The following is a 14,413-nucleotide window of genomic DNA, read 5'->3' as shown; positions in this document are numbered from 1 at the left end:
TTCCACTAAAATCAGGAAATAAGGCAAGGCTGTCCACTCTCTCCATATCTATTCACTATAGTACTGGAAGTTCTAGCTAGAGCAATAAGGCAATTAAAGGAGATCAAGAAGACAGAAATTATAAAGGAAGACGTCCAAGTATTGCCATTCAAAGATGATATGATAGTATACATAAGCGACCTCAAAAATTCTACCAGGGAACTCCTACACCTGATAAACACCTTCTGTGAAGTGGCTGGAAACAAGATTAATAAAACAAACAAGCAAGAAAGTCACCAGCCCTTCTATTCACAAATAATAAATGAGCTGAGGAAGAAATCAGGGGAACAGCATCCTTCACAATAGCCACAAATACTTAAAATATCTTGGGGGTAAACTCTAAGCAAGCAAGGGAAAAACTTACATGACCAAAGCTTCAAGTCTTTGAAGAAAGAAGCTGAAAAAGGTGTCAGAAGATGGAAAGATCTCTCACGCTCATAGATCAGTAGGATTAACAAAGTAAAAATGGCTATCTTATTGAAAGCAATCTCCAGATTCAATGCTATCCCCAGCAGGATTCTATCACGTTTTTATATATTTTGAAAGAATACTCAACTTCATATGGGAAAAAAAAAAAACCCGGGATAGCTAAAATAATCTTGAACAATAAAGAACTTGTATCACAATGCTTGATTTCAAGCTCTAGTAATAAATCCACATGGTATTTGTATGCGATCAATGGAATCAAATTGAAGACACAGAATTAAATCCCACACCTATGAATACCTGGTTTTTGATAAAGAAGCCAGAAAAATACAATTGACAAAGGAAAGGAAAGCATCTTCAACAAATGTTGCTGGTCTAACTAGATGTCAGCTGGTTTCTGTGCCCAAAGATCTGATTACAGTAAGGACATTAGAATTATCTTAACTGTTGAACTATCTCCTGCATCAATGTTGTGCAAAGAATGTCCCCCAATTATCTCTGATAAGTTGATAAAATGCTGATCAGTCTAACTGGGCAAGGGAGATAGGAAGACTGAACTTCTGATCCCAGCTAGGGATCCCAAGTAAGGAGAAAAGTAGAAGAACACAAGAAAGGAGGGAAAAAACATTAGAATGCAGGAATGTACTACCAGACAGGCATAAGAAATGGAAGGCTGAATGAGCTCAAAGCCTGGAATCTCATTTGGTGGCAGAAGTGGAGCTGCTCCCTACTCTGTACCTGCTCTAGAACACGTAACCACTACACCCCACTGAGGACCAGGGGCACTCAGTCACAGCATAGCACCTGGAGTTCTTCTCCATGCTAATGAGGTATCTAGATAACCTTGAGCCTTCAGCCAATGAGCTTCCCTTTCTGGGTATTCCTGCCCCAAACGGTATATAATCCCTGGTTCACCCCGAATAAAGTGTATGCATTTACATCCACCACCAAATAAAACAATCAATACAAATAAGCAAGGATCGGCTCAGAAAGCTGCTTCCTTAGGATCACCCAAGGGGAGGCCTTCGACTAAAAAGCCATTGCCTAAGAGGCTTTCTCACCTCCAGCCCCTCAGGTACTCCCAGCATTCCCAATCAGACCAGATTCTGCTAGTTCCCAGGTCCACTTCTCCCTCTCCACCTGGTGTGCAGATGCCCTGAGGGGAAGAGTCCGTACATCTCAGACTCATCCCCTTTCGGACTCCCTCTCTGGTGTCTGAACACCCAGAGAGGAGACCAGAAACCTCTGTGGACTCTGTTTTGGACTTCACCCTGCCTCCTCCTAGTGGTGCCTGAGCACCCAAGGTAGAGAGAGGCAGAATGCAGTACCACACAGAGAGACCATCTGGAGAGACTAAGAGGTGGCCAAGAGGCAGAGGGTCCAGGAGGAGTCATGATGAGCAGGTCGCCAAGGGAGTCCCCATGAGGACTCACCTGGAGCAGAGCAAACCAGGTAGAGACTCAGATTGAAAGAAGGTAAAGGACACGTGGCTGAAAAATAGACAGATTGAGGGCTGGAACAGATTGAGTATCTGCCCAGCATCTTATTAATAAACCTGATAGGTCTTTGCGTCAGCCATTTAGGAGTAAACAGGAACAGGTAAGGGTTTATGCTTACAGTACAGTAGGCGTGTAGGAGAATGCAAACAGATCCCTATCTCTCATCCTGCATAAAACTCAAGTCCAAGGGGATCAAAGACCTCAGCATAAAACCAGATACGCTGAACCTGATGGAAGAGAAAGTTGAGAATTACTCTGAATACACTGGCACAGGAGACAACTTCCTGAGCAGAACACCAAGAGCTCAGGCACGAAGATGAACAATCAACAAATGGGACCTCATGAAGCTGAAAAGCTTTTGTAAGATAAAGGACACCATCAATGGGACAAAATGGAAGCCCAAAGAATGAAAAAGATTTCCACCAACCCTACCTCTGACAGAGGGCCAATCTCCAAAATATATAAAGAGTTCAAGAACCAAATAACCCAATTAAAAATGGGGGACAGAATTCCCAACAGAGAAATCTCTAATGGCAGAGCAGAACTTAGAGAAACGCTTGACGTCCTTAGCCACCAGGGAAATACAAATCAAAGTGACTCTTAAACCTGTCAGGATGGCTAAGATCAAACACACAAGTGATAGCTCGTGCTGGTGAGGATGTGGGACAAGGGGACCTCTCCTCCACTGCTGGTGGGAGTGCACATTTGTACAGCCACTTTAGAAATCATTATTGGAGTTTCTCAGAAAATTAGGACTCAATCTACCTCAAGACCCAGCTATACCACTCCTGGGCATAGCCAATGGATGCTCCATTCTGCCACAAAGAAACCTGCTCAACTGTGTTCTTAGCTTTATTTGTAATAGCCAGAAACTGGAAACGGCCTAGAAGTTCCTCAGCTGAAGAACAGGTAAGGAAATTGCAGCATACTTACACAATGTAGTATTACTCAGCTACTAAAAACATGACATCTTCAGGCAAATGGGCGGAACTAGGAAAAAACCATCCTGAGTGAGTTAGCCCAGACACAGAAATCGAACAGGCTATGTGCTCACAAGTGGACATTAGCTGTAACCCAGCAAAGGACAATCCACAGACCCAGAAAGGCCAAGTAACAAGGAAGGACACATGAGAAGGGGAAATAGAACAGATTTGTGGGTGTAATGGGGGCGGGTAGGGATGGAAACAGGAGGGATGGGGGTACAATACTAGGAGAGAGAACTTGGATTGGAGTGCATTTTGGGTGTGAGTAGAAACCCAGTGCAATAAAAACTTCCAGGAATCTACAAGAGTGACCCTAGCTAGACTCTTAGCATCCGGGATACGGAGTCTGACCCAGCCGTCTTCTGTAACTAGGCCAGACATCCAACGGAGAAATTGGGACACCAACCCAGTCACAAAATCTTTGATCTTCAATTTGTCCTGCCTACAAGATGTGCTCGGGTAAAGCTGGGGTTGAAATTATGGGAGTGGCCAACCAGTGGCCAGTCTAGCTTGAGACCCATGCATTGAGAGGAAGCCCATACCTAACACTGCCTGGAGGTCCAGGAACCAGAAGCTAGGTAGCCCAGAGACCTAGGATACAACTAAACAGGACTGGAAAAAAGGAAAAGGAGAGAGGGAGGGAGGGAGGGAGGGAGGGAGGGAGGGAGGGAGGGAGGGAGGGAAGAGAGAGTTAAAAAGGAAGAAAGGGGAAGAGAGAAAGAGGGAGGGAGGGAGGGAGGGAGGGAGGGAGGGAGGGAGGGAGGGAAGGAAGGAAGGAAGGAAGGAAGGAAGGAAGGAAGGAAGGAAGGAAGGAAAGACGGGGCATGTGGGACCATGCTACCATACACACATAAGAACTGGCAGGTTTGAGTGAGCTCAGACCCCAGGAATCTCAGAGATCCGAGACCAGTAGGAGTAGAACTGCTTCCTACCTGTTTGTATACCTGCTTTGAAACAAGTAACCAGGACACCACACTGAGGACCAGGGGCACTGAGTCATGTAGCATAGCACCTGGAGTTCTTCTCCATGCTAATGAGGTGTCTAGATAGCCCTGCGCCTTCAGCCAATGAGCTTCCCTTCCTGGGTATTCCATCCTGCAAAAGGTGTATAGTTCCTAGTGCAAATAAAAGGTATGCATTTGCATCCACGATCAAGTAAATCAGTATGCACAAGCAAGGATCGCCTCAGAGAGCTGATTCACTAAGTACTGAAGCAGGGAAGGGCTTTGACTTAGGCGAATAAAGAGCCGTGCCTAAGACTCCTGAGGAAGACTTTCTCTGCTCCAACCCCTCTGGTACACCTGGCCCTCATTCCTAATCAGGCTGGACTCTGCTCATCCAGGGCTCCACCTCCCCTCTCTGCCTCTAACCAAGATGCCCCGAGGGGAAGCAAAAACCACAGACTAGTTCCTGACTCACTCTCAGGGAACACCAGAGAAAAGACCAGAAATCATTGTGGACTCCCTGATTAGGACTTCACCCTGTCCTCTCCCAAGGGCTTACAGGAGGTACCTGGGCACACCAGAGAGGCAGAACGCAGTATGACAGGAAAGAAAAGAAAAGGTGGAAAGGAAAGTAGAGAAGAAGAGAGGAGAGGGGAGGGGAGGGATTACATTACATAGCTCTGGAATTCAGTGTGTACCAGTCCTGTCTTCCTGCCCTACCCTTTCAAAAGCTGGGATTGAAGATATGTGCCACGCCCAGTATATCTACATATTAAGTGTTGGAATGACACCACAAAATTTGTGTGTGTGTGTATCTGTGTCTGTGTTTCTGTGTCTTTGTCTGAGTGTGTGTGTGTGTCTCTGTGTGTTTCTGTGTGTCTGTGTGTGTGTGTCTCTGTGTGTTTCTGTGTGTCTGTCTGTGTGTCTCTGTGTGTGTATGTCTGTGTGTGTGTCTCTGTGTGTGTGTGTCTGTGTGTGTGTGTCTGTGTGTGTGTGTCTGTGTGGGTGTGTCTCTGTGTGTGTGTCTCTGTGTGTGTGTCTCTCTGTGTGTGTGTCTCTGTGTGTGTGTGTCTCTGTGTGTGTGTGTCTGTGTGTGTGTGTGTGTGTATAGGCAGATGTGTGCCACAGCGACCAGTGTGTGCCCAGGGCCTCTGGGAAGTGTTTCTGCCTTCCACCTTTATGTAGGTTTTGGGGATTAAGCCAGGTTGCCAGCTTTGCACAGCCAGTGTGTTCATCTGGGTCTCCCTCATCCCTTCCTTAAATTGATAGACTTGGAGAGGAAGAGAAAATACAAGAATGAAAAGAAATGCTGTCTTGGTTGTGTTCCCAAGTTAAAGGCTATACGGTGTGGAAGACAGAATGTGCACAGCAGGGGAGGAAGTGCTTCTCAGAAAACCTGGTATTACAACCAAGTTCTTAAGCTAACTGGAAACTTGCCTTTCCCCAAAGCTATGAGTCCACTCATCTCTCAAAGAAACCCAAAAAGTGAACAGAGAGAACAGGGGACATAGTCTAGCTGTGACTCTCTCTCAGGAGAGAGCACATATCCTTCCCAAATGCATGAAGTAATCACAAAAGTGACAAGGACAGGTAGAATGACCCAGAAGACAGCTTTACCCTGACAAGGCTCTTAAATAGACTGTTAGAATAATTACTGAAACTTAAAGAAAGAAAGGGAAGGAGGGAGGGAGGGAGGGAGAGAAAGGGAGGGAGGGAGGGAGAAAGAGGGAGGGATACTAAATGAAACCCTTACATCAAAATAAATCGCAAATGTGTAGAGTTGAACCTTTAAAGAGCACTGTGTGCGCACCCACATGGCTGATGATGCCGTGTTCTGGTAAGAAGTCGACTTTGTGTTACTGGTTCCCCTGCACCTTGACATGGGTTCCAGGGATCAGACTCAGATAGGCAGGCTTGCTCACCCAGCAACCCTACTAGGTGAACTACATCACCACCCCACAAAAAAAAGTAAATAAGTAAATAAACAAAATAATTTACAAAAAGTAATCCAAGTATGGCCAGAATAGGGGAGAAAGAGACACCAAGGCTAACATATACAAGAAGCCAGTCGCCAGTCAGCAAACTGTAGGTTTGTGGTTTCTGCCAATTCTGTGCACACAATTATTGAATTGGCCTCTCATAATTGTGGTTTACCTTTTTGTGAATGAAATTGAGCATTTTTTTTCTCAGAAGAGTATAAAACTGTTAGTCTCAAACGAGTCGCTGTATTTACCTGTAAACTGCCTGCTCTGATCCATACCTGTTCTTGCCTTTTTGACTCAGGATCTCGCTTTGTAATTTAGGCCTCAGAAACCTCACATGCAGGTGCTATTGCTCATAGGGACAAATATAGGGTCATAACGTTGTCCCTACCCTTGGACCTGTGCCAGCACTGTAGCCCGCATTCCCAGACAGCCACGCCTTTCTTTCTCTTCTTTAATACATTAAAAAAAAATCACAATCTATGGTCCAGTTCTTTGTTCTCAGGCACAAGAACCTGGGATCTCAGCAGGGGCTTCTGAGACCTCAGACCCTCGAGCCCACACCTAGAACACAAAGATAATTTTAAGACAAACTTTGTAATGGAGGAAAACGTCAATATTATGATTTTTAAATGGAGAAGGGGCTGATTAAGTCAGTTTAAAGAGAGACAGAATAGGAACCCTGAGCACATGGCATTCCTATAAATGGTCTCAAATTACGGTGCAGTCTAAGTTACAGAGCAAGATCCAGAGTCAAAAATGGTAAAAAGATCGATAACTCCGTGAACAGGTATGGATCAGAGCATGCAGTTCACACATAAATACAATGACTAATTTGAGATGAACAATTTTTTACTCTTTTGGGGAAAAATGCTCAATTTCATTTACAAAAAAAAATTAAACCACAATTTTAACGTGAGGCCAGCTTTCACCAATCAAACCGTCAGTGTGAGATGGTGGAACGTAAAAATAAGTATTTAGTAATTTCACCATTAAACCATAGAACATGCTCTGATGCCCACAAATTAATTTCCAGGGCTTTTAATACCTAAATACAGGTGACCTCAAAACCAAATATAGGTGTAATAAATACACGGCAGCCTTGCTTGAAGCAACAGAGCAGAAAAAGTTGCCCCTTAGTGCTGGTTACATAAAGTGCCATTCACGCAGATAGAACTCAGCTATTGAAAGCATGGGAAACCCAGTGTCTTCTGTGTGTGAGCCATGAATGAATTAGTAGGTGTACTCACATGTGGGTTCACCGAGAGCCTGACCCTCAGGTAAAACTGCCTCTGTACTGCTAAGGAGACTGAAACCATGGACCACGGACAGAGGTGGGAATGACAGCAAGCCTGTCTTTCTGTTCTGGTGGAGCCCTTTGTCAGTTTGTAGTAACACCATAGTCCCCTGTTCTAAATGCACCCATACCTGGTTAAGTCTCCGTTTAGAGACCCTTAACTTCGGGTCAGTGTGTTGATCGACATTAGGCCAAACATCCTTAAAATTTGAAAGCAGTTTAATTTGTAAAAATTCCATCTAATAGGGGGGAAAATCCACAAGAAAAAGAAACAAGACTCCCTTCTTTCCTTCGTTTTTTTTTCTGATGAAAATAGGTGGTCCATTTTAGAAAAATATTTAAAAAATTAAAAAATAAAATTACCTGTAATTCTATTGACCAAAGATAAACATGTAGTAATATCTCACTGCTTTATCTACCAAACATTTTATTCATGTTTATTTTCCCATTAATAATTCTGGAAATACATCCTGATGTCTTTTTTTTTCTTTTCTTTTATTTCGGAGCTGGGGACCGAACCCAGGGCCTTGCACTTGCTAGGCAAGCGCTCTACCACTGAGCTAAATCCCCAACCCCATCCTGATGTCTTTTTTCTCTATAATGCAGATTTTAGTAACTATAAGGCATCTACCATAAGTACATAATTCACATAACCAGTGGTTATTAAATTCAAGATGATTTTAAAGTTCAAATCCCTGAATCCTATTTCCTTAGAATATTTTCCTGTAATATTATAAGATCAAGGAATTTAGTTAATAAGCCCGTTCAGGCCTCACATACTCAACAGCATGTCTTTTATTTAAAACTTTTAATGTCTTTGACCCTTTATTTCATATATGAATATAACCCTTTCTGTTTACCCTTGATGACCCCACCATCTTCCTCCCACCCAACACCCTCCCTCCTCCTTACAAATCCCTTTCCCACATTCACATCCTTTTAACTGCATTTCCTGATAGAAAAACAGAACACTTCCCCCATTATGATCTGAGGCCAGTGTGACAGAGTATGGATGTGATGTGACCATAGCCCCACCCCACTCATTGCAGCACCTAAACGAGGTGTCAGGTGCTTCTGAAGGAGCCAATAAGGCCTCTTAGCTTCCCGGGTTTCTCCACAGTGCCTGACATTCCATCACACTTGACTGTTTTTGTTTGGGTCACACATTTCTCTACACATAGTCCCCCCAAAAGCAATTCGTTTCATGGAATTTATGAGACCATAAAACTATATCTAGGCCACCTGCTCTATGAGAACAGGAACCACACTGTGGTATCATTTATGGGACCTAAACTGGTGACTTGAACTTGTGGGAAGTTAATACTACTAATATTTTTGAAATAATGCTTGCTGTTGTTCTTGTTACTGAAAACACTAAGTACTACCTCGCAGAGGAAGTAAAAATAAAATTAAATCATTTAAATCTTATTCTAAAGTAATTCTCTGGTCATATTTGGCATTGTATACTGAAATGTATTCACATCTCTCTGCACAAATAGATATATAAATAAATTTGAGAAGTACAAATAAAAGTGAGAAGTTTATCATATTATGTATATATTTTATTATTGCTGTCAAATAATTTCAATGTATTTCCACTTTATAATATAGAAGAACATTTAATATTTTACATGTGTATAACTTAAAATATTTAAATGTAAATCAACATTTGTATTATGACTTAGAAGTGTTCAGAAGCATCCATAGCAGCATAAATCATTTTTCTTATATCATTTTGCTAGAAGCCCCTGAAGAAATGGTTACTACAGTCTTCATTCTCCTAAATCACGACTTAGATCAGCTGGTCAGCCAGAGATAGGCTCAGATTCTCCAGTCACTCAGGAGCTCCAGCAGCACACATGCTAAAAAATGTGGCATTTTTTAAACACCAGCCAGCCTACCTGGGCTACTTGGCAAGTCTCAGGCCAGCAAAAGAACCAAGAGAGCTAGCATCTGAAGAACACACATATCAAAATGTGAGCAGACCCAGAAATAAGCACACACATACATAAAAGATATACTATTTTATTCTATTCGAAGGCAATGAGGGAATTCAACAGAGAAAGAAATAGTCATATCTTCAAATGGGTACAACAGCCAAAGATGTTAAAAGTTAAAGAAGTAGAAGAAAAAGGAAAAAAAAAAAAAAAACCCGCACTTGAAACGGAGCGTGTGGCTGGCCCACTGTTGAGGAAGGGCCAGTCTACCTCAGACCAGAGGCTCGCTCTACCATCCAAGCTCCACCACGGCCTCATGTGCTAGGTGACTGCTTCTAACCACAGTCCTTTGGTAAATAGTCAGGTACATCCTACCCCTCCGGAGATTTAGATAACTACCTCCAAGATGGGGGTGGAGGCGGGGAGGTGGGCATAAAATGAAATTTGCTAGAACTTTCCAGAGATAAACGTCAACACGTCATTCAAAGCCTAAGAGAATCTGAAAAGCTCCATCAGGCCAAATCCTAACCTTCAGTACTGCCTCTGTCTCCAAGCAAGGCTGCCCTGAGAATTGCACCCCACCCCCAGACACCAAAGAACTCCACCCACGAGCATGATCAACAAGCCACAGCAAGCAGGTGTTCGATCCACCCCAGTAAAGGCAGTCAAAGGTCAATAAAATGAACAACCGGCCTCATTATTTTCTAATTGACAGTAACTTGTTAACTTACCTTGTGTGAAGTTAAGAGTTGTAACCTCACTAGATTGTGTCTGTGTTTGGGAGTATGCCTGTTGAGGGTGTGCATGTGTGAGATCAGATGTGTAGTTTGGGGGTAGGTGAGATGGCGAGGAGACAGAGCAGCCAAGTCAATTGAGATCTGAATTTTGGCTTCTGTTCAAGGAGAGGGGAAATAGATCGCTAAACTTAAAACATTCCAGGAACACCCAGAAACACGGAACGGGTGGTGGGGTAAGAAGACACGAAGAGAGAAGAGGGCAGCTACTCATGCAGAGAAAGCTCCCGGCTTCCTTTTCAAGTTTTCACAGAATCCCTCTACGGCCTTGTGGACTTCAGTTCCCACACTCCGAAACTTAGAAAGCTCTAGAATCAAGATCCTCCCCGTGTAAAAGCCCAGCTGACCTTATCAGAAACAACTCCCGAGATCTTCACGCGGTACCTTGTTCCCAAGCCCCTTCTCTGGGGTCTGTGGCAGGCAGAGGGCAATAGAGAGCGGGAAGGACCGGTAGAGCCTTTTATACTTCCTGCTTTCCCGAGCCGAAGGAAAAGGGCTGGCCTGAGGACTCGGAAAGGCTGTGCAAAGTTCTATACGTGTATGCACCATATTCTCCCCTTTTGCCCATCCCCCATTTCCTGTTAGTTCGTTGGTCTCGCAAACAGTTTCGCTTCAGCTTTCACATCATACAGATGAATTTATGTGTCTATATAAAATCTGGGAACCACAAACGATAAAAGCAAATGATACCTGTTCCGAGATTGCTTTAGTTCACTTAGGATGACCATCTCAGTTTTTGTCTATTTTCCGGCCAACATTTTTCCGTTTTGTTTTGTTTTATTTTTTTGGTTTCGTTTTTGGTTTGGTTGACCCTGGCTGTCCTGGAACTCAACTTGTAGATCAGACCAGCCTCAAACTCCACCTGCCTCTGCCTTCCAAACACTGAGGTTAAAGGTGTGTGCCACCACTATTGGGCTGTCAGTCTGTTCTTTATGGCTGGTTGTGTGTGTGTGTGTGTGTGTGTGTGTGTGTGTGTGTGTGTGTGGTGTGTGGTGTGTGTGTGGTGTGTGTGTGTGTGGTGTGTGTGTGTGTGTGGTGTGGTGTGTTCGTGTGTGTGTGTGGTGTGTGTGTGTGGTGTGTGTGTGTGGTGTGTGTGTGTGTGTGTGTGTGTGTGTGTGTGTAGTGGTGTTGTTATAAAATGTCACACTTTCCTCATCCTTTCCTCTGTTTTTAATGGTCAGGTCAGTTCCATAATTTAACTACTGAGAATAAGTATCAACGTGCTAGCATCTCCATGATATGCTGACTCAAGAGCCCCTTGCATAAATACAGCTGGGTCCATGGCAGAGCTATTCTTAATCTTTTTTAACAACCTCCATTTTGACTTTCCAGAGGCTGGCCCAGCTCACACTCCCATCAACAGTGTATAAGGGCTAGCATTTGTTGACATTTATTATCTTAAGGACTGCTATTCTGACAGGTATAAGATGCCATCTCAAAGTGCTTTAATTCACACTTCTCTGAGGGCTAGCAGAGTGTAGCATTGTTTTCAGCTATTTGTATTTTCTTACCACCCGATTTAATTAATTACTGCTTTGTTCGTTTTTTTAACTGAGAGTGAGAGGCCCTCTAACCACTTGCGGAAGTCAGAGACAACGTTGGGAGTCTGTCTTCATCCATCATGTATGTTCCAGGGGTAGATCTCAGGCTGTCCGGCCTGGTGACAAGCACCTTTGCGCCCATCAGCCAACCTCCTAGACTTTTAGTTCAACTTTCGTGAGCCCCTTGTTCATTTCATTAGCGTGTTTATTCCTTGGGTTGTTTGATTTCTTACTGCTTCCTTTTTTAGTTCTTTGCATAGTCTAGGCTACTATCTTGTCAGATGTATAGCTTGCCAAGATTTCTCTCCCGTCCTGAATGCTGTCTTTGCCCAATTAATAATTCCTTCGACATAAAGAGCTTTCAAGTTTCACGAGGGCTCATTTGGCAATTGTTGGACTTACTTCTTGAGCAACACCTTTCAAGAGTAATAGTATTAGTGGTCTCAGGATCACAATCAAAAGTCACAAACTGGGCTGGAGAGATGGCTCAGAGGTTAAGAGCACTGTCTGCTCTTCCAGAGGTCCTGAGTTCAATTCCCAGCAACCACATGGTGGCTCACAACCACCTATAATCAGGTCTGGTGCCCTCTTCTGGCCTGTAGTTGCATACATGCAGGCAGAAAGCTGTATGATGTATACATAATAAATAAATAAATGTTTAAAAAAAAACAAAAGTCACAAACTGCAGATTGAGTTAAAAAACAAAAGCAGGGGGCTAGAGAGATGGCTCAGTGGGTAAGAGCACTGACTGCTCTTCCAGAGGTCCTGAGTTCAAATCCCAGCAACCACATGGTGGCTTACAACCATCTGTAATGAGATCTGATGCCCTCTTCTGGTGTATCTGAAGACAAATACAGTGTACTCATATACATAAAATAAATAAATCTTTAAAAAAAAAAAAGCAAAGTGAGAAAACAGAATCCACCTACTGTCGGCTGAGAAAAAACCTCTGACATCAAAGACAAAGGAGCACTTGAAGGTGAAGGGGTGGGAAAGGGCATCCAATGGACATAAGGAATGGATCTAAGGAACAAGCAAGCACCATTGTTCAAATACTTGACAGGAGAGACCCATCCAAAACTACTCAGAAGGTACAGAAGCTTACTTCATGTGGATTAAGGGAGCACATCAATTATACTTTTAAACATTAATTTATACATAGAACAAATTCTACTCAGGGTAAAGTCACGACCTGACCCCAGCACAGTGAGTGAATCATTTCAATACTTTATTCTCATCTGTAGGTGTAAAGTCACCTGAGTTAAATGAGATCCCAGACCAGATGGAGTTAACAGCAATCTACAGAATGTTTCCATCAAACACTGCCGAGAATATGGTCTTCTAGTAGTTCTCGGACCTCTAAGATAACATAAGAGGACACAAGGCAAGCCTTAGCAAATACAGGAAAGTGGTATACAGTCTCATTAACACACTAATTAACACTAATTAAATAGCACACTGGTGAACGATGACTGGGTCACTGAAGAAGTCAAGAAAGAAAAAAAATCCCTAGGAAAATTGACATTGAAAATACAACACACTAAAACCTGTGGGATACAATGAAAGCTGTCTTAGGCAAGTTTATAGCTACAAGTACCTATATTAAAAAGCAGAGATGGGCCGGAGAGATGGCTCAGTAGTTAAGAGCACTTCTGCGCTTGTAGAGGACCAGAGTTCAATTCCCAGCGCCCGCATCAGGCAGTTCACAACCATCTGTAACTCCAACTCCAAGGGACCCAAACACTCTCTTCTGGCCTCTTGGGTATGGCACTCACATGCATATACATATCCTATACATATAATTTTAAGTGACTAAAAAAAATCATTTAAAAAACCTGCAACAAACACACACACACACTTCGAGAGGGACTGGCAAGATAGCTCAGCAGATAAAAGTGTTGCTTCTAAAGCCCGGAACCCACAGGGTGGAACAAAAGCTCTGTGGTATGCAAATAGCTACACACATATGCACACGAACACACAATAAACAAATGGAAAAAGCCAGAGAGGTTTCAAATTAGTAACTCAACGAAACACCTCAAGACCTTGGAAACAAGAGAACAAGCTAAACCCACAAGCAACAGACGGTGCGGTGATCTGAACGAGGTCGGCCCTCACTGGAATTCTTTGAGAAGGATTAGGAGGTGTGGTCTTGCTGGAGAAGCCATGTCAGTGACATTTCAGAAGCTCAAGCCAGGCCCAGTTTCTCACTGTCTGTTGGCCTGTAGCTTGTGGGTGAGGTGAGCTCGGCTCCTGCTCCAGCACTGCAGCCCCCATGTTCTCCACCATGATGATAATGAACTACGTCTCTGAAACTGTAAGCAAACTTCCAACTAAATGCTTTCTTCTAAAAGTTGCGTTGGTCATGATTTCTCCTCATAGCGGCAGAACAATAACTAAGACATATGGGAAAAATAATTAAGATCGGGGCAGAAATGAATAAAACAAAGCAGACCAAAACAAAAAGATTCACAAAGAATTAAATAGAGTTCATTACTAAGAAAAGATTTAAAACAACAACAAAAACAAAGAAACAAACAAACTAACCAAAAGAGAAAAAAACACACATTAATAAAGTTCGAGGCAAAAGGGGAGACATTACAACTGATTATCTATGAAATTTAGAAAAATCATATGAGGGGCTGGAGAGATGGCTCAGCGGTTAAGAGCACTGACTGCTCTTCCAGAGGTTCTGAGTTCAATTCCCAGCAACCACATGGTGGCTCACAACCATCTGTAAATAAAATAAATAAATCTTAAAAAAAAAAAAAACCGAAACAAACAAACAAAACACATGGATTTAAAAAAAATCGTATGGATATAACTGAAAAACTTTCATTTGACTCGCTTTTAGAATATAAAAAAAGAAAAAGAGATGAATTTCTAAATTTTTATTAACTAGTAAAAAGAGGCCCCCAGTGTACTTCACCTCTGATGGGCCTGGGGTCCTGGGCTTCGAGCGTCTGCAACT

At 43.0% G+C, this 14,413-nt stretch overlaps 1 protein-coding gene across 4 annotated transcripts in view; it reads right to left on the bottom strand.

Moving 5' to 3' along the window:
• Casp8 (caspase 8) overlaps window positions 1-14,413 on the bottom strand; it is a 59,591-nt gene that overhangs the window by 31,854 nt on the left and 13,324 nt on the right. Inside the window, exon 1 of one of the 4 annotated variants that reach the window (XM_006245015.5) lies at window positions 10,249-10,555. The gene's annotated coding sequence lies outside the window, so the exon portion shown is untranslated. 4 annotated transcript variants of the gene reach the window in all.

This window comes from Rattus norvegicus, chromosome 9 (assembly GCF_036323735.1).
Source record: "Rattus norvegicus strain BN/NHsdMcwi chromosome 9, GRCr8, whole genome shotgun sequence".
NCBI lineage: Eukaryota > Metazoa > Chordata > Mammalia > Rodentia > Muridae > Rattus > Rattus norvegicus.
Note: the sequence above shows the minus strand (reverse complement) of the source record. Positions and strands in the feature narration are given on the sequence as shown.